At 44.2% G+C, this 20,782-nt stretch overlaps 1 protein-coding gene across 1 annotated transcript in view; it reads right to left on the bottom strand.

Moving 5' to 3' along the window:
• Window positions 1-20,782, bottom strand: part of LOC143808514 (saxiphilin-like) — a 139,367-nt gene that overhangs the window by 12,078 nt on the left and 106,507 nt on the right. The gene's annotated exons all lie outside the window — the stretch shown is intronic.

Here is a 20,782-nt window from a genome sequence, read left to right as displayed (position 1 = left end):
AGCAAAGTTACTTGATCGCTGTAGTCAATCACATTCTTTAATGGGAATCAGTAGAAAAAAATATGCACCTGTGTCTTTAAAATATGGCATCTTTATTGAAAACCTGACATGTATAACACACCAAGTATAGACTCTCACAGAGGCCTTTATCGTGTGCATTTGAAAGACTTCTGGGTGGGCTGATACTCTGTGTGTTATACAGTACCCTGATTTTAACATATATTATGTATTATTTATTTTTAAATATCAATTTAATATTTTTTTCTATAGAGTGTATATCTGGCTGAGTTATACTAGTTATGTTTGTTACTTCTTAAGTGCTTCTGTGAGTCTCTGGCAGTGGCAGGAGTAGTACAAATTGCGTTGTTGTGATGTTTCGGGCACCCAAACCAGACCTTCAATTTACCTACATTATATACTGCAATAGAACAAGTAATCGCAGGTTCAAGTCCACTACAAGACTAAAAAAAAATGGTTTTAGGAATCTAAAATTAAAAAATTCAAATCAATAATTTTTTTCCAACCCTTATACTGCTCAATCGAGAGACAAATAAAGCTTTTGTGGTTTTCAGATAACAAAGACCCAAACTACTTTTTAATACAGGTTTTTTTTTTTTTGAACACATAAAAAAACTTTACAAGTTTGGTATCACCATAATTACACTGACTTGAAAAATCATGTTGGCAAATCTAAGCCATCCACACTGCACATTGAACACAGTAAAAAAAAACTCCAAAAAACAAACAATGGCAGAACGGCCTTTTTTCCTTATTTCAAAACAATTGGAATTTTTTCTTTGTTTTCCAGAAAATTGTATGACAAACTGAATGGTGTCTTACAAAGCTACAATTACAGTAAGTAACTACGTTATACAACAATCCCTCGAATGGCTATAAAGAGGCAAAAAAAAAAAAAGTTTTGGCTCTCGGAAGAGGGGTGCGAAAAAACGGAAAGTCGCTCAGTCATGAAGGGGAGAAAAGGAATGTGTCATCAGAATATGACCTATTGTTTAAATAGGATTTTATGTTAAAGCCCTCTGTGTCTGTACTGCTACATACTTAGGCAGCTAACTGGTTCATGCAGCTTTACATGAACACCCGATCCTTACACTGTGGCTGGTCCAAATAACTAAAGCAATTGTTACCATCCACCTCTCGTGTCCCCTTTTCCTCATAGTTTGTAAGCTTGCGAGCAGGGCCCTCATTCCTCCTGGTATCTGTTTTGAACTGTGATTTCTGTTATGCTGTAATGTCTATTGTCTGTACAAGTCCCCTCTATAATTTGTAAAGCGCTGCGCAATATGTTGGCGCTATATAAATAAAAATTATTATTAAGTAATGAAAGAAAATAGGAACCACTGCGCTTCCCAAAAGCAAATAGAACAAGCAGATAAAAACTAGACTTATAAAGAAATGGATAATGGGTATAGGAGCCGAGGGTTCCCTTAGGAGCGGGGTAGAACCTGATTATGCTGAAAGGAATGTATTACAGTCAATGGGATGTTAATAGAATAATACAAATGCGATAATAGAGGGTATTATGTGCACACTTACTTATTATAAGAGGCTTTTGTAAGTTGTACTGTAAAAAGTGTCCCTATGTAAGGACTGCCAATCCTCCTTCATTAAAGAATGTTTCTAAGGACAAATAGTATGTTGCGTATTAAAAAGTATAAACATATACCTTCAACCTATTATTAATATAAATTCAGACTACTCACTGCTTGTATGGGCGTCTGGTGGCTGCACTGGTGGTGCTAGCTAGCCGCAGTGTAGTTTAGTCGGTGCTAATATGGAGAAGGACAGAACGATGGTATAAGCAATCTATCAGGTCATAGATAGTTTGTCCTGGAACATGTACAGCTGGCGATAGCAAAGGGATAAAGTGGTCCGTTCACTCACCAGGTACTGCTAGAGTCAATGCTTCTGAGAGTGATAGCGCTGGTTAGGTCCGGCAATAGATGCTGCAGGGGGATACCAGGAGCGCGTTCTAGTGAGAGCGCAGGAGCGCGGGAGATCACCAGCGCCTCGCGTGCCCCGGCCGGAAGCAACGCTGAGGACGCGGCGGTGACTAGGGGGCGGAGCTGTTGTGACGTCACACAGAGTAAGGACGGGAACGTGGTGGAGACAAGCTGCCTACGCGTTTCGAGGGTTAACTTCCCTCTTCGTCAGGGCTATGTCCCCACTGTAGGTGTCCGTCCTTAAATAGTCGCCTAATTACTAGAAAGGCTCCCCTGGAACCCCTGATTGGTAAATGGTAAATTAGGCGACTATTTAAGGACGGACACCTACAGTGGGGACATAGCCCTGACGAAGAGGGAAGTTAACCCTCGAAACGCGTAGGCAGCTTGTCTCCACCACGTTCCCGTCCTTACTCTGTGTGACGTCACAACAGCTCCGCCCCCTAGTCACCGCCGCGTCCTCAGCGTTGCTTCCGGCCGGGGCACGCGAGGCGCTGGTGATCTCCCGCGCTCCTGCGCTCTCACTAGAACGCGCTCCTGGTATCCCCCTGCAGCATCTATTGCCGGACCTAACCAGCGCTATCACTCTCAGAAGCATTGACTCTAGCAGTACCTGGTGAGTGAACGGACCACTTTATCCCTTTGCTATCGCCAGCTGTACATGTTCCAGGACAAACTATCTATGACCTGATAGATTGCTTATACCATCGTTCTGTCCTTCTCCATATTAGCACCGACTAAACTACACTGCGGCTAGCTAGCACCACCAGTGCAGCCACCAGACGCCCATACAAGCAGTGAGTAGTCTGAATTTATATTAATAATAGGTTGAAGGTATATGTTTATACTTTTTAATACGCAACATACTATTTGTCCTTAGAAACATTCTTTAATGAAGGAGGATTGGCAGTCCTTACATAGGGACACTTTTTACAGTACAACTTACAAAAGCCTCTTATAATAAGTAAGTGTGCACATAATACCCTCTATTATCGCATTTGTATTATTCTATTAACATCCCATTGACTGTACTACATTCCTTTCAGCATAATCAGGTTCTACCCCGCTCCTAAGGGAACCCTCGGCTCCTATACCCATTATCCATTTCTTTATCAAGTAAGTCTAGTTTTTATCTGCTTGTTCTATTTGCTTTTGGGAAGCGCAGTGGTTCCTATTTTCTTTCATTACTCGGTTATTCTTTTTAACAGGATTGGCGCAGAACCTGTTGTAACCACTCGCAGCTCCCTCAGCATTCTAGTCTACCCTTTCAGGTGAATAGGCGCCAGTATACACACTCTATATAAAAATTATTATTATATTATATTATTATTATAAATGTACTTTTTCTCAAAGTTTATTTTTTACAATCATATCTGTATAAAAAAAAGAAATTGTGCAGTTTTCACAGTGGCTACTGGGGCTATTCTGAACTCATACTTTCTGTTCCTTTAGGAAATCTACATGTACATTAGCAGCAATAGACTAACTCAGACTCTATCTTTCGTATCAAAACATCTAATGAGTATGTGCAAAGGTCATTATAAAGGGAGTGACATCACCTATTGTGATTGGTAGTTTCTGAGTTATCAGATCTGCATGCAGGTGTCATTGTAGTCTTGCCTCTGATGATAATGAGATCTCTGAAAAGTCTCCTGTGAAGAACAGAAGTTATGACTCTACAATGTGGTCAGTGTGAAAATTGGAAGAATTCTATTTTTTTGTATTACAGATTTGATTTAAAAAAAATGCTAACATTTTAAAAAATATATTTATTTAACAAAGAAAAATTTAAGCAATAGGAAATTTTCTGATTTTAGCTTCCCATTATAGATTTTCGCACTAAACTGACTAGACTAAAAACTGAATCAGCAACAATTTATCCAGTTAAGTTTCAATTATTTTAAAAGATATTAACACTTGTGTAAGATGTTGGGTAAGTCTGAAATATTTTCATATGTGTTTACCTACTCTTTAGTGATGAGTGAAACTGAAAAGTTTGGGGTTCATACCGGACACCTAGACTCCAGTATCAAACTCTAAACACGGACTTTTTCCCGGAAGTCCGTTTTACTGATCGGGTTCGGTGCTTAATAAAGTTTGTTGAAAGCTGCAGTGCATCCAATCAACAAGCTTTAAGGCTGTGGAATTTCTGGAGCCATCACAGCCATGTCAAGAGTTGGCATGGCTGTGATTGGCTGGCACAACACGTGTCACAATCCAAAAAGCAGCCACTATTCGCTTTTGTAAAGCAAGAAAAGACAATACCGCACAATGCACTTGTATATTCAAAAAATAAATCAATTTTATTAAATATCAAATTGAATTAAAGCACCAATAGTTTATATAAAAAGAATTACCTCCAATGTGAGGAATACGAGTTACAAGGATTATCAACATATACATCTGCAGCAATCATGACTTGCAGTGAAAACACTACTAGCAGAGCTTATACCAAAGATCAGACCCAAAATTTACATGGAAAAGGATTCCAATTTTAAAACCCCTTCCCGACCTATGACGCATACGCTGCGTCATGAAAGTCGGTGCCAATCCGACCTGTGACGCAGCTTATGCGTCATGGCAGGATCGCGTTCCTGCAGGTCGGGTGAAAAGGTTAACTGAAATTGCACCCAACCTGCAGGTACAGGGGGACTTGTACTTTAGCCCGGGGGGTGGCTTAGCCCCCACTTGGCTACGATCGCCCTGGTGACCACTTTGTCACCACCCCCCAAATCTGATTGGAGCTAGCGTCCATGTGACGCTAGCTCTCCATTCAGATGTGGAGGGGCAGAGAAAACCATGGCTGCCTCGCTGTCCAGCTTCATGCCTTCCGTGGAAGCTGAAGAGCGAGGTGCCTGCATGCTGCCCTGCCACATACTGCGATCGCCGCCACTGCAGTTACCGCTGCCGCTGCCATCACCGCCGTCGCCAGGTACTCCCCTCTGCTTCTCTTCCCCCCCTGCCGTGCGATTCCACGCCCCCGACCTTTGCTTCCTTCCCCCCTCCCCCCCGGTGATCACCCCCTGCCCTGGAGATCATCCCCCTGCTGCTGCCGGCTACATTTCCTACTGCTGTATCGCACCAGACAGCCCCCGCCCCAGTGATCCCCCTGATTGCCCCAATGATCTTCACCCTGATCTTCCCCCCTGATCGCCCCCCTGATCTTCCCCACTGATCGACCCCTGATCTTCCCCCACTAATCACCCCCCTGATCTTCACCACTGATCTTCCCCCCTGATCTTCCCCACTGATCGCCCCCCTGATCTTCCCCACTGATCTTCCCCCCTGATCTTCCCCACTGATCTTCCCCCCTGATCTTCTCCACTGATCTTCCCCCCTGATCGCCCCCCTGATCTTCCCCCCTGATCTTCCCCCTGATCGCCCCCTGATCTTCCTCCCGATCTTCCCCCGATCTTCCCCACTGATCTTCCCCACTGATCTTCCCCACTGATCTTCCCCCCTGATCTTCCCCACTGATCTTCTCCCCTAATCACCCCCCTGATCTTCCCCCCTGATCGCCCCCCTGATCTTCCCCACTGATTGCCCCCTGATCTTCCCCACTGATCCCCCCCTGATCTTCCCCACTGATCGCCCCCCTGATCTTCCCCACTGATCGCCCCCCTGATCTTCCCCCCTGATCTTCCCCCCTGATCTTCCCCCCTGATCTTCCCCCTCTGATCTTCCCCCCTGATCTTCCCCCCTGATCTTCCCCACTGATCTTCTCCACTGATCTTCCCCACTGATCGCCCCCCTGATCTTCCCCACTGATCGCCCCCGATCTTCCCCACTGATCTTCCCCATTGATCACCCCCCTGATCTGTGGATCGCCCCCTGCACCGCTGCTGTCCTCCCCTGCCCCGCTGCTGTCCTCCCCTGCCCTGCTGCTGTCCTCCGCTGCCCCGCTGCTGTCCCCTCTGCCCCGCTGCTGTCCTTCTCTGCCCTGCTGATGTACTCCCCTGCCCTGCTGATGTCCCCCCTGCCCTGTGGATCGCCCCCTGCTCTGCTGATGTCCTCCCCTGCCCCGCTGATGTCCTCCCCTGCCCCGCTGATCTCCCCCCTTCCCCCGCTGATCTCCCCCTGCCCTGTGGATCGCCCCCTGCTCCGATGATGTCCCCTCCTGCCCCGCAGATGTTTCCCCTGCCCCACTGATCTCCCCTCTGCCCCGCTGATCACCCCAGTTTTTCCATTAGGGTTGAGGCTAAAATTAGGGTTAGCGTTGGTGCTAAAGTTAGGGTTGGGATTAGGGGTAGGGTTAGGGTTGGGATTAGGGGTAGGGGTAGGGTTAGGGTTAGAGGTGTGTTGGGGTTAGGGTTGGAGTTAGAATTGGGAATTTTCCACTGTTTAGACACATCAGGGGCTCTCCAAACGCGACATGATGCCCGCAGACTATTCCATCAAAGTCTGCATTTCAAAATGTCACTACTTCCTTTCTGAGCCCCAACGTGTGCCCAAACAGTGGTTTACCCCCACATATGGGATATCAGCGTACTCAGGACAAACTGGAAAATAACTTTTGGGAACGAATTCCTCCTGTTACCCCTGTGAAAATAAAAAATTGCGGGCTAAAAATCATTTTTGAGGAAAAAAAAAGGATTTTTTTATTTTCACGGCTCTGCATTATAAACTTCTGTGAAGCACTTGGGGGTTCAAAGTGCTCACCACACATCTAGATAAGTTCCTTGGGGGGGTCTAGTTTCCAAAATGGGGTCACTTGTGGAGGGTTTCTACTGTATAGGCACATCAGGGGCTCTGCAAACGTAACATGACGCCAGCAGACCATTCCATTAAACTCTGCATTTCAAAACGTCACTACTTCCCTTCCGAGCCCCGACGTGTGCCCAAACAGTGATTTACCCCCACATATGGGGTACCAGCGTACTCAGGACAAACTGGGCAACAACTATTTCGGTCCAATTTCTCCTGTTACCCTTGTGAAAATAAAAAATTGCTTGCTAAAACATAATTTTTGAGGAAAGAAAAATGATTTTTTATTTTCACGGCTCTGCGTTGCGAACTTCGGTGAAGAACTTGGGGGTTCAAAGTGCTCACCACATATCTAGATAGATACGCCTCTCCATTATTAATCTGGCTTAGGCCGGCGTCACACTGGCGAGTTTTACGGACGTAAGAGCGCAGAAACTACGTCCGTAAAACTCGCATAACATACGGCACAATTATTCTCAATGGGGCTGCTCCTATTAGCCGTATATTACGGTTCAGTATTATACGGCTTTCTACGGCCGTACAAAATCGCAGCATGCTGCGTTTGTCAGCGTACTGCGCAAAAAAATCGCCAATGAAAGTCTATGGGGGCGAGAAAAATACGGATTCCACAAGGACCAGCAGTGTGACTTGCGAGAAATACGCAGCGGTGTTAGTGAAAAGTCGGTAATTCAATTGCCGGCTTTTCATTTCTCCTGCACAAACCCGACAGGATATGAGACATGGTTTACATACAGTAAACCATCTCATATCCCCCTTTTTTTTGCATATTCCACACTACTAATGTTAGTAGTGTGTATATGCAAAATTTCAGCGCTGTAGCTGCTAAAATAAAGGGTTAAATGGCGGAAAAAATTGGCGTGGGCTCCCGCGCAATTTTCTCCGCCAGAGTGGTAAAGCCAGTGACTGACGGCAGATATTAATAGCCAGGAGAGGGTCCATGGTTATTGGCCCCCCCGTGGCTAAAAACATCTGCCCCCAGCCACCCCAGAAAAGGCACATCTGGAAGATGCGCCTATTCTGGCACTTGGCCACTCTCTTCCCACTCCCTGTAGCGGTGGGATATGGGGTAATGAAGGGTTAATGCCACCTTGCTATTGGAAGGTGACATTAAGCCAGATTAATGATGGAGAGGCGTCAATTATGACACCTATCCATTATTAATCCAATTGTAGGAAAGGGTTAAAAAACACACACACACATGATTGAAAAGTATTTTAATGAAATAAACACAGCGGTTGTTGTAATAATTTATTGTTCTCTCAAATCCATTTGCAGTCCCTCGCTTGGCAACATAATAAACGCACAAGATACATACCTTCTGATGTACTGTCAGGTCCAACGATGTAATCCATCTGAAGGGGTTAACTAATATTACAGGCAGGAGCCCTGCTATAATGCAGCTGTGCTCCGTGCCTGTAATCCCCGGCGAATGAATGAAATCTAGGTCATTGACCTACATTTCCTTCAGTCGCGGTGATGCGCCCCCTGGTGGATGTCCTCATATGACCTGGAGCGTGGGAAAAAGTTCCCAGGCTGCAGTTCATGAGAACATCCACCAGAGGGCGCCTCACCGCGAATGAATGAAATGTAGGTCAATGACCTAGATTTCATTCATTCGCCGGGGTTTACAGGCACGGAGCACAGCTGCATTATAGCAGGGCTCCTGCCTGTAATATTAGTTAACCCCTTCAGATGGATTACATCGTTGGACCTGACAGTACATCAGAAGGTATGTATCTTGTGCGTTTATTATGTTGCCAAGCGAGGGACTGCAAATGGATTTGAGAGAACAATAAATTATTACAACAACCGCTGTGTTTATTTCATTAAAATACTTTTCAATCATGTGTGTGTGTGTTTTTTAACCCTTTCCTACAATTGGATTAATAATGGATAGGTGTCATAATTGACGCCTCTCCATCATTAATCTGGCTTAATGTCACCTTCCAATAGCAAGGTGGCATTAACCCTTCATTACCCCATATCCCACCGCTACAGGGAGTGGGAAGAGAGTGGCCAAGTGCCAGAATAGGCGCATCTTCCAGATGTGCCTTTTCTGGGGTGGCTGGGGGCAGATATTTTTAGCCATGGGGGGGCCAATATCCATGGACCCTCTCCTGGCTATTAATATCTGCCCTCAGTCACTGGCTTTACCACTCTGGCGGAGAAAATTGCGCGGGAGCCCACGCCAATTTTTTCCGCCATTTAACCCTTTATTTTAGCAGCTACAGCGCTGAAATTTTGCATATACACACTACTAACATTAGTAGTGTGGAATATGCAAAAAAAAGGGGGATATGAGATGGTTTACTGTATGTAAACCATGTCTCATATCCTGTCGGGTTTGTGCAGGAGAAATGAAAAGCCGGCAATTGAATTACCGGCTGTTCACAGATATCGCGCTGATTGAAATCTAAATACAGAATATATATATATGTGTCACAATGACATATATATATATATATACTGTATATATGTTTTCCCGAACATTTGAGCACATAAATCCATTAGATGTCGGTTTTGCAAGCCTGCGCGAAAATCTCGCAGTACGGATGCCATACGGATTACATACGGAGGATGCCATGCGCAAAATACGCTCACACACCCTGACTACGGATCACTATTTTGGGAACATTTCTCCGTATTACGGCCGTAGTACGGACGTATAATACGTGGCGTATTGTCTTACGCCAAGTGTGACGCCGGCCTTAATGTCACCTTACAATAGCAAGGTGACATTAACCCTTCATTACCCCATATCCCACCGCTACACGGGAGTGGGAAGAGAGTGGCCAAGTGCCAGAATAGGCGCATCTTACAGATGTGCCTTTTCTGGGGTGGCTGGGGGCAGATGTTTTTAGCCGGGGGGGGGGCAATAACCGTGGACCCTCTCCAGGCTATTAATATCTGCCCTCAGTCACTGGCTTTACCACTCTGGCGGAGAAAATTGCGCGGGAGCCCACGCCAATTTTTTCCGCGATTTAACCCTTAAATTTACCAGCTACAGCGCCGAAATTTTGCACATACACACTACTAACATTAGTAGTGTGGAATATGCAAAAAAAAGGGGGATATGAGATGGTTTACTGTATGTAAACCATGTCTCATATCATGTCGTGTTTAGGCAGGAGAAATGAAAAGCCGGCAATTGAATTACCGGCTTTAGGGTTAGGGGTAGGGTTAGGGGTAGGGTTAGGGTTAGGGTTTGGATCCCTTTATCACCTTGATGGTGGGGGGTGGCTTGTCAGTGTGTATTCTTGTTTTTTTCTATAAAAACGCATGCGTTTTTAACGCAAGCAAACGCATGTGCTTAAAAACGCATGCGTTTACATAGACAGCAATACATTTTTTTTCCGCAAAAAAACGCCTCTAGAAATTACTACATGTTGCATTTCCGCAAAAAAACGCAAGCAGATAAAAAACGCATGAGTTGTCAAACGCAGCAAAACGCATGCAAAAAAACGCATGCGTTTTTAATGTTAAATATAGGAAAAAAAACGCATGCTTTTTTTTGGTAAAAACGCTGCAGATCAAAACGCAAGTGTGAAACCAGCCTAACATGATGCCCGAAGACCATTCCATCAAAGTCTGCATTCCAAAACGTCACTACTTCCTTTTTGGCCCCGACGTGTGCCCAAACCATGGTTCCCCCCACATATGGGGTATCAGCGTACTCAGGACAAACTGGACAACAACTTTTGGGGTCCAGTTTCTCCTGTTACTCTTGTGAAAATAAAAAATTGCGGGCTAAAGAGCTCCAATGTTTAGGCACACAGGGGCTCTCCAAATGCGACATGGTGTCCGCTAACGATTGGAGCTAATTTTTCATTCAAAAAGTCAAATGGCGCTCCTTCCCTTCCAAGCCCTGCCGTGTGCCCAAACAGTGGTTTACCCCCACATGTGAGGTATCGGTGTACTCAGGAGAAATTGCCCAATAAATTTTATGATCCATTTTATCCTGTTGCCTATGTGGAAATGAACAAATGGAGGCTAAAAGAATTTTTTTGTGAAAAAAAAAGTACTTTTTTATTTTTACGGATCAATTTGTGAAGCACCTGGGGGTTTAAAGTGCTCACTATGCATCTAGATAAGCTCCTTGGGGGGTCTAGTTTCCAAAATGTGGTCACTTGTGGAGGATCTCCAATGTTTAGGCACACAGGGGCTCTCCAAACGTGACATAGTGTCCGCTAAAGATTGGAGCCAAGTTTTCATTGAAAAAGTCAAATGTCGCTCCTTCCCTACCGAGCCCTGTTGTGCATCCAAACAGTGGTTCCCCCCCACATATGGGGTATCGACGTACTCAGTACAATAACTTTTGGGGTCCAGTTTTTCCTTTTACCCTTGGGAAAATAAAAAAATTGTTGCTAAAAGATCATTTTTGTGACTAAAAAGTTAAATGTTCATTTTTTCCTTCCATGTTGCTTCTGCTGCTGTGAAGCACCTGAAGGGTTAATAAACTTTTTGAATGTGGTTTTGAGCACCTGGAGGGGTGCAGTTTTTAGAATGGTGTCACTTTTGGGGATTTTCAGCCATATAGACCCCTCAAACTGACTTCAAATGTGAGGTGGTCCCTAAAAAAATGGTTTTGTAAATTTCGTTGTAAAAATGAAAAATCGCTGGTCAAATTTTAACCCTTATAACTTCCTAGCAAAAATTTGTTTCCAAAATTGTGCTGATGTAAAGTAGACATGTGGGAAATGTTATTTATTAATTATTTTGTGTCACATAGCTCTCTCGTTTAACAGAATAAAAATTCAAAATTTGAAAATTTCAAAATTTTCAAAATTTTAGCCAAATTTCCAATTTTTTACTGGTAAACGCAAAAATTATCGACCTAAATTTACCACTAACATGAAGCCCAATATGTCACGAAAAAACATTCTCAGAACCGCTAGGTTCCGTTGAAGCGTTCCTGAGTTATTACCTCATAAAGGGACACTGGTCAGAATTGCAAAAAACGGCCAGGCCATTTTGGTCAAAATAGGCTGGGTCATGAAGGGGTTAAAGCCTAGATATAGGGTGATTACCACCAATCTATCTTGCGCTATGTAAATAATATATAGTCAATAAATTAATGCCCCATGTAAAAAAGGCATCATTATGTGCCCAGCTCACTAAAGCTCACATGTAAAATTAAGAGTAACTGACTTACATGGTGTGTGATATCCTTGCACTTGTTCCTCCACCCCGACGCGCGTTTCATGATAACACGTGACTTAGCCTGTAAAAACACTGGATCACGGGTTGCACCGCCATTGTGCTCTGACTAGCATAGGGACAGTGTAAAATAAATAAATAAGCAATTAAAAAAATACTATTTTTAATAACCAGCCAAGGGAAAGCAGACATATTTGAGTTGATCTTATGCTTGAAAAGACTCAATATCCATGCACCTTCCCTGCCTATTAATATCAGCCCCCAGCTGTCTGTTTTGCCTTTGCTGGTTAATAAAAATGGGGGAACCCTAAAAAAATAATGTGGGGGTCCCCTTATTTTTAAAAAAACAGTTAAGGCAAAGGAGACAGCTGGGGGCTGATATTAATGGTCTGGGAATGTCCATGGATGTTGGGCACTTCCCTGCCTAATAAGACCAGCCCTCACCCACACCAGAAACGGCACATGCATTGGATGCAGCAATTATGGCCCTTAGCCTTGGTTGTTCCCAATTGTCCTGGTGTGGTAGCAATCGGGGTAAAAGTTTTTAGAGGTTCATGTCATCTGTATGATGTCAAGTCAAGCCCAAGGGTGAGTAATGGAGAGGTGTCTATCAGACACCCACATTACTAACCCCATATTTAAAAATAGAAAAACACATACAGGAAAAAAGTGTATTTGATTAAAGACTCTCCCACACATTCCTTGGTTTACTCGGTTTATTTAAAAAAAATTATTCTAGCAGTTCCGACAACCTATGGAGTGTTGTTCTGAGAACAAGGTTCCATAGGTCACTCACGATCATATCTCACGAGTGAAGACATTACTGAAGTCATCACCCATGAGACATTTCCTCAAGTGACCTATGCAATTACGAGAATGAGGCTCCATAGGTCAATCCCATTCATGTCTCATGGGCGATGAAGTTACTGACGTCATTGTCCATGAGACATGACTACGAGTAACCTATGAAGCCTCATTCTCAGAACAACACTCCTTAGATTGCAGGAGAAAATCAGTGGACATCATGGAAACCCTAATGGATTACATTGGAACTGTTGTGATTATTTGAATAATAAATGGGTAAACTCGAGAATGTGTGGGGGAGTCTTTATTCAGGTAAACTTTTTTTCCTGTGTTTGTTTTTTTATTTTTAAATATGGGGTTAGTATTGGGTGGATCTGTTAGATGCCCCTCCATTACTAACCTCTGGGCTTGATGCCAGTTCACATTACACAGATGACTTCAACCCCCAAAACTATTACCCCAATTGCTACTGCTCCAGGGTAAGCGCCAGAATTGGCAAATCTAATGGATGGACTATTTCTGGGGTGGCTGAGGACTGGCCATTATCCATGTACCTTCCCAGCCTAAGTACTTTGTCTCAGCTTGTTATTAGGTAGGGTGGGAACCCACATCATTTTGGGGGGTCTGCCTATTTTTAATAACCAGCAAAGTCAAAGCAGATATCTGGGGCTTATATTAATAGGTTTGGAAGGTCCATGGATATTGGCCCTTTCCCAACATAATAAGATCAACTCGCAGCTGTCTGCTTTCCCTAGGTTGTTAAAGGTTCCTTGGTTGTAAAAAAAACTAAGGTTTTTTTTTCCATTTATTTATTTACTTATTAACACGTACACCTGCAAGTCACTGCTCTACTCCTCCACTTGGACCTCCGCCTCATGGTTCAAGATTATTATTATTATTTTTTTATTCTACGGTATTATATGTTATTTTAAGTAATTTCACTACCCATATTTGTCTGCAGGGCAATTGTCCCGCTCTTACCCCCATTTTGCATCCTTTTGCAGCCCACTAGCTCTTACTACAACCATTGTACAGATATTTTACAGCACCAAACTTCATGTCCCCATAGACAAATATTGAGTTCAGCGTCACGTTCGGGTCAAGTTCTGGTACCCAAACTGAACTTTGGAGTAAAGTTCGGACGAACCCAAACATCCACGGGTCCCCTCCTCCATACTTCTCTTGTTTCCTCTAGTCTACTTTGCCTACATATTGGTGCAAAATCTCAGTTGCAGGGTATGTTTATTCTGTACATATAGAAATATCCTTCAGCTACTAGTAGAAATCGAATCAAGTTCGCTTTGGATAAAACATATGTCTCATTTCATAGCCATTGAATTATACTGAAAACACAGCAGGTGTACAGTATTAACAGCGGAAACAGATATACGGTATATACAGCTAATACAGATGTACAGTATATGCAGCTGATACACATGCACAGTATATACAGCTGATACAGATGTACAGAATGTACAGCTGATACAGATGTATAGTATATATAGCTGATACACATATACTGTATATACAGCTGCTATCGATGTACGATATATACAGCTGTGTGACATAGTCACTGGTGCTGTATGTGAGGGGAGATATGTGTCACGAAGGTTGCTATCTTCCATGATGTGAAGCTCATGAAGTTCTCTCCAGCATGCTATGTGCTGAGGGGTTAATCAGCCATTACAATGATTTGGGTCTTTTTGTGAGTAGGTGTAATACATGGGTGGGACACCTTTTCACCAACTACTATGTTTCTTTTTTGTCTGTTGTGTGTTTGGAGACAGGAAAGTATCCAGGTTGTCACTCCAGTGGGAGCTGAAGTGTACTGAATACTCAGTGGACGAAGCCTGTAGATATTTGGACTGTGCTATAATTCACTTTTTGTTTTGCCGTTATGCTAGAAAGGCCATGTTTATTTTGTTAAATCCTTCCATGTTTTATGTTGTGGTTAATAAACCAGCAGGCGCTTGACCCAAGAAGTGTTCCTGTGTCTACCTTTGAACGCTGCTGAGTGAGTCAACCTACTACAAGCTGATAGAGATATACATTATATACAGCTGATAGAGATATGTATTATGTACAGCTGATACAGATTTACAGTACAGCTGATACAGATATACTGTACATTATATACCGCGGGTACCGATATACAGAATATGCAGCTAATACAGATGTACAATAAATACAGCTGATACAGATATACAGTATATACAGCTGCTACAGATGTACAGTATATACAGCTGCTACAGATGTACAGTATATACAGCTGATACAGATGTACAGTATATACAGCTGATACAGATTTACAGTATACACAGCTGCTACAGATATACACTATATATAGCTGCTACAGATGTACAGTATATACAGCTGATACAGATGTACAGTATATACAGCTGCTACAGATATACACTATATATAGCTGCTACAGATGTACCGTATATACAGCTGATATAGATATACAGTATATACAGGTGATATCGGTATACAGAATATGCAGCTGATAGATGTACAGTATACACAGCTGCTACAGATATACAGTATATACAGCTGATACTGGTATACAGTACATGCAGCTGATACAGATGTACGGTATATACAGCTGATACAGATGTACGGTATATACAGCTGATACAGATGTACGGTATATACAGCTGCTACAGATGTACGGTATATACAGCTGATACAGATGTACGGTATATACAGCTGATACAGATGTACGGTATATACAGCTGATACAGATGTACGGTATATACAGCTGCTACAGATGTACGCTATATACAGCTGATACAGATGTACGGTATATACAGCTGATACAGATGTACGGTATATACAGCTGTTACAGATGTACGCTATATACAACTGATATAGATGTAATAATAATAATAATTTTTATTTATATAGCGCCAACATATTCCGCAGCGCTTTACAAATTATAGAGGGGACTTGTACAGACAATAGACATTACAGCATAACAGAAATCACAGTTCAAAACAGATACCAGGAGGAATGAGGGCCCTGCTCGCAAGCTTACAAACTATGAGGAAAAGGGGAGACACGAGAGGTGGATGGTAACAATTGCTTTAGTTATTTGGACCAGCCATAGTGTAAGGCTCGGGTGTTCATGTAAAGCTGCATGAACCAGTTAACTGCCTAAGTATGTAGCAGTACAGACACAGAGGCTATTAACTGCATAAAGTGTATGAGAACATGATGCGAGGAACCTGATTATGTTTTTTTTTTTTTTATAGGCCATACAGGGATAGTTAGGTTAATGCATTGAGGCGGTAGGCCAGTCTGAACAAATGAGTTTTTAGGGCACGCTTAAAACTGTGGGGATTGGGGATTAATCGTATTAACCTTGGTAATGCATTCCAAAGAATCGGCGCAGCACGGGTAAAGTCTTGGAGACGGGAGTGGGAGGTTCTGATTATTGAGGATGCTAACCTGAGGTCATTAGCGGAGCGGAGGGCATGGATAGGGTGGTAGACTGAGACCAGAGAGGTGATGTAGGGTGGTGCTGAGCCATGGAGTGCTTTGTGGATGAGGGTAGTAGTTTTGTACTGGATTCTGGAGTGGATGGGTAGCCAGTGTAATGACTGGCACAAGGCAGAGGCATCGGTGTAACGGTTGGTGAGGAATATGATCCTGGCAGCAGCATTCAGGACAGATTGGAAAGGGGAGAGTTTGGTAAGAGGGAGGCCGATTAGTAGAGAGTTACAATAGTCCAGACGAGAATGAATAAGTGAGACAGTAAGAGTTTTTGCAGAGTCGAAAGTAAGAAAAGGGCGAATTCTAGAAATGTTTTTGAGATGCAGATAAGAAGAGCGAGCCAGTGATCGGATGTGGGGGGTGAATGAAAGCTCGGAATCAAGGATGACCCCAAGGCAGCGGGCATGTTGCTTTGGAGTAATGGTGGAACCGCACACGGAGATGGCAATGTCAGGCAAAGGTAGGTTAGTTGTTATGATGACCTGGTGGTTAGGAGCACCCGGAATGACCTGATGAGCAAACTAGTAATACAGGACAAGCTCTGGGAAGTGGGAGCTCTGCTGACCGCAACCCCTAATCCTATCACAACAACTAGAAATAGCCGTGGAGCATACCTGACTCTGCCTAGACGCCTGTTCACAGCCTAAGAGCTAACTACCCCTAAAGATAGAAAATAAAGCCTACCTTGCCTCAGAGAAATTCCCCAAAGAAAAAGGCAGCCCCCCACACATATTGACTGTGAGTTAAGATGGAATTCACAAACACAGGAATGAAATAGGTTTCAGCAAAGGAGGCCAGACTTAACTAAACAGACTGAGGATAGAAAAGGTATCTTTGCGGTCAGCATAAAAAACTACCAAAAAACCACGCAGAGTGTGCAAAAGAGACCCCCGCACCGACTCACGGTGGGGAGGTGCCACTCTGCATCCCAGAGCTTCCAGCTAGCAAGGCAAAATCATGATAGCAAGCTGGAAAAAAAAACAGTGGTAAACAAATAGACTAGCAGGGACTTAGCTTGTGCTGGAGTAGACAGGTCATCTGAAAGATCCAAGAGAGATCTGAACCAGTACTAGGACATTGACAGCTGGCATCAAGTAACGATCTGAGTGGAGTTAAATAGAGCAGCCAGCCTAGGACTTAAACGAGGTCAGCTGAGGAAGAAACCTCAGAACCAGCAGCTCCACTCACAGCCACCAGAGGGAGTCCATGGACAGAACTCGCTGAAGTACCATTCATGACCACAGGAGGGAGTTCGAGAACAGAATTCACAACAGTACCCCCCCTTGAGGAGGGGTCACCGAACCCTCACCAGAGCCCCCAGGCCGATCAGGACGAGCCAAATGAAAGGCACGAACCAGATCGGCAGCATGAACATCAGAGGCAACAACCCAGGAATTATCCTCCTGACCATAACCTTTCCACTTGACCAGGTACTGAAGTTTCCGTCTCGAAATACGAGAATCTAAAATCTTCTCCACCACATACTCCAACTCCCCCTCAACCAACACCGGGGCAGGAGGGTCAACGGAGGGAACCATAGGAGCCACATATCTCCGCAATAACGACCTATGGAACACATTATGGATGGCGAAAGAAGCTGGAAGGTCCAAACGAAACGACACAGGATTAAGAATTTCAGAAATCTTATAAGGACCAATGAAACGAGGCTTAAACTTAGGAGACGAAACCTTCATAGGAACATAACGAGATGATAACCAAACCAGATCCCCAACACGAAGTCGGGGACCAACACAGTGACGGCGGTTAGCGAAACGTTGAGCCTTCTCCTGGGACAATGTCAAATTGTCCACCACGTGAGTCCAAATTTGCTGCAACCTGTCCACCACAGAATCCACACCAGGACAGTCCGAAGGCTCAACCTGCCCTGAAGAAAAACGAGGGTGGAAACCAGAATTACAGAAAAAAGGCGAAACCAAAGTGGCCGAGCTGGCCCGATTATTAAGGGCGAACTCAGCCAAAGGCAAGAAGGACACCCAATCATCCTGATCAGCAGAAACAAAGCATCTCAGATATGTTTCCAAAGTCTGTTTGGTTCGTTCGGTTTGGCCATTTGTCTGAGGATGGAAAGCTGAAGAAAAAGACAAATCAATGCCCATCTTAGCACAAAAGGACCGCCAAAACCTTGATACAAACTGGGAACCTCTGTCCGACACGATGTTCTCCGGAATGCCATGCAAACGAACCACGTGCTGGAAAAATAATGGAACCAAATCAGAGGAGGAAGGCAATTTAGGCAAAGGTACCAAATGGACCATCTTAGAGAAGCGATCACAAACCACCCAGATGACCGACATCCTTTGAGAGACAGGGAGATCTGAAATAAAATCCATGGAAATATGCGTCCAGGGCCTTTTCGGGACCGGCAAGGGCAAAAGCAACCCACTGGCACGAGAACAGCAGGGCTTAGCACAAGCACAAGTCCCACAGGACTGCACAAAAGAACGCACATCCCGTGACAAGGAAGGCCACCAAAAGGATCTAGCCACCAAATCTCTGGTACCAAAGATTCCAGGATGACCAGCCAACACCGAACAATGAACCTCAGAGATAACTCTACTAGTCCATCTATCAGGGACAAACAGTTTCTCCGCTGGACAACGGTCAGGTCTATCAGCCTGAAACTCCTGCAGCACCCGCCGCAAATCAGGGGAGATGGCAGACAAAATTACCCCCTCTTTGAGAATACCAGCCGGCTCAGGAACTCCCGGAGAATCAGGCACAAAACTCCTTGAAAGGGCATCAGCCTTCACATTCTTAGAACCCGGAAGGTACGAAACCACAAAATCAAAGCGGGAGAAAAACAGCGACCATCGAGCCTGTCTAGGATTCAACCGCTTGGCAGACTCGAGATAAGTCAGATTCTTGTGATCCGTCAAGACCACCACGCGATGCTTGGCTCCTTCAAGCCAATGTCGCCACTCCTCGAATGCCCACTTCATAGCCAACAACTCTCGATTGCCCACATCATAATTGCGCTCAGCAGGCGAAAACTTCCTAGAAAAGAAAGCACATGGTTTCATCACCGAGCCATCAGAACTTCTCTGAGACAAAACAGCCCCTGCTCCAATCTCAGAAGCATCCACCTCGACCTGAAACGGGAGCAAAACATCTGGCTAACACAACACAGGGGCAGAAGAAAAACAACGCTTCAACTCCTGAAAAGCCTCAACGGCCGCAGAGGACCAATTGACCACATCCGCACCTTTCCTGGTCAAATCAGTCAATGGTTTAACAACACTAGAAAAATTAGCGATGAAGCGACGGTAAAAATTAGCAAAGCCCAGGAATTTCTGAAGGCTCTTCACAGAAGTAGGCTGAGTCCAATCATAAATGGCCTGAACCTTAACAGGGTCCATCTCGATAGTAGAAGGGGAAAAAATGAAGCCCAAAAATGAAACCTTCTGAACTCCAAAGAGACATTTAGACCCCTTCACAAACAAGGAATTAGCTCAAAGGACCTGGAACACCATTCTGACCTGCTTCACATGAGACTTCCAATCGTCCGAAAAGACCAAATATCATCCAAATATACAATCATGAATCTATCCAGGTACTTTCGGAAGATATCATGCATAAAGGACTGAAACACAGATGGAGCATTAGAAAGCCCGAATGGCATCACCAGGTACTCAAAATGGCCCTCGGGCGTATTAAATGCTGTTTTCCATTCATCGCCCTGTTTAATACGCACAAGATTATACGCCCCTCGAAGATCTATCTTGGTGAACCAACTAGCCCCCTTAATCCGAGCAAACAAATCAGACAGTAGCGGCAAAGGGTACTGAAATTTGACGGTGATTTTATTGAGAAGGCGGTAATCTATACAAGGTCTCAGAGAACCATCCTTCTTGGCCACAAAAAAGAACCCTGCTCCCAACGGTGACGACGACGGGCGAATATGCCCTTTCTCCAAGGACTTCTTTATATAACTCCGCATAGCGGCGTGTTCTGGCACAGACAAATTGAACAGTCGTCCCTTCGGAAACTTACTACCAGGAATCAAATTAATAGCACAATCGCAATCCCTATGAGGAGGAAGGGCACTGGATTTGGGCTCATCAAATACATCCCGGTAATCCGACAAGAACTCAGGGACTTCAGAAGGATGGGAAGACGAAATTGACAATAATGGGACATCACCATGTACCCCTTGACAACCCCAACTGGATACAGACATTGATTTCCAATCCAATACTGGATTATGGACCTGTAGCCATGGCAAACCCAAAACGACCACATCATGCAGATTATGCAACACCAAAAAGCGAATATCCTCCTGATGTGCAGGAGCCATGCACATGGTCAATTAAGTCCAGTACTGAGGCTTATTCTTGGCCAAAGGCGTAGCATCAATTCCTCTCAATGGAATAGGATACTGCAAGGGCTCCAAGAAAAAACCACAGCGCCTGGCAAACTCCAAGTCCATCAAATTCAGGGCAGCGCCTGAATCCACAAATGCCATAACAGAATAGGACGACAAAGAGTAAATCAGTGTAACGGACAAAAGAAATTTTGGCTGTACCGTACCAATGGTGGCAGACCTAGAAAACCGCTTAGTGCGCTTAGGACAATCAGAGATAGCATGAGTGGAGTCACCACAATAAAAACACAGCCCATTC

This window comes from Ranitomeya variabilis, chromosome 2 (assembly GCF_051348905.1).
Source record: "Ranitomeya variabilis isolate aRanVar5 chromosome 2, aRanVar5.hap1, whole genome shotgun sequence".
NCBI lineage: Eukaryota > Metazoa > Chordata > Amphibia > Anura > Dendrobatidae > Ranitomeya > Ranitomeya variabilis.
This window is presented reverse-complemented; position numbering and strand designations above follow the sequence as displayed.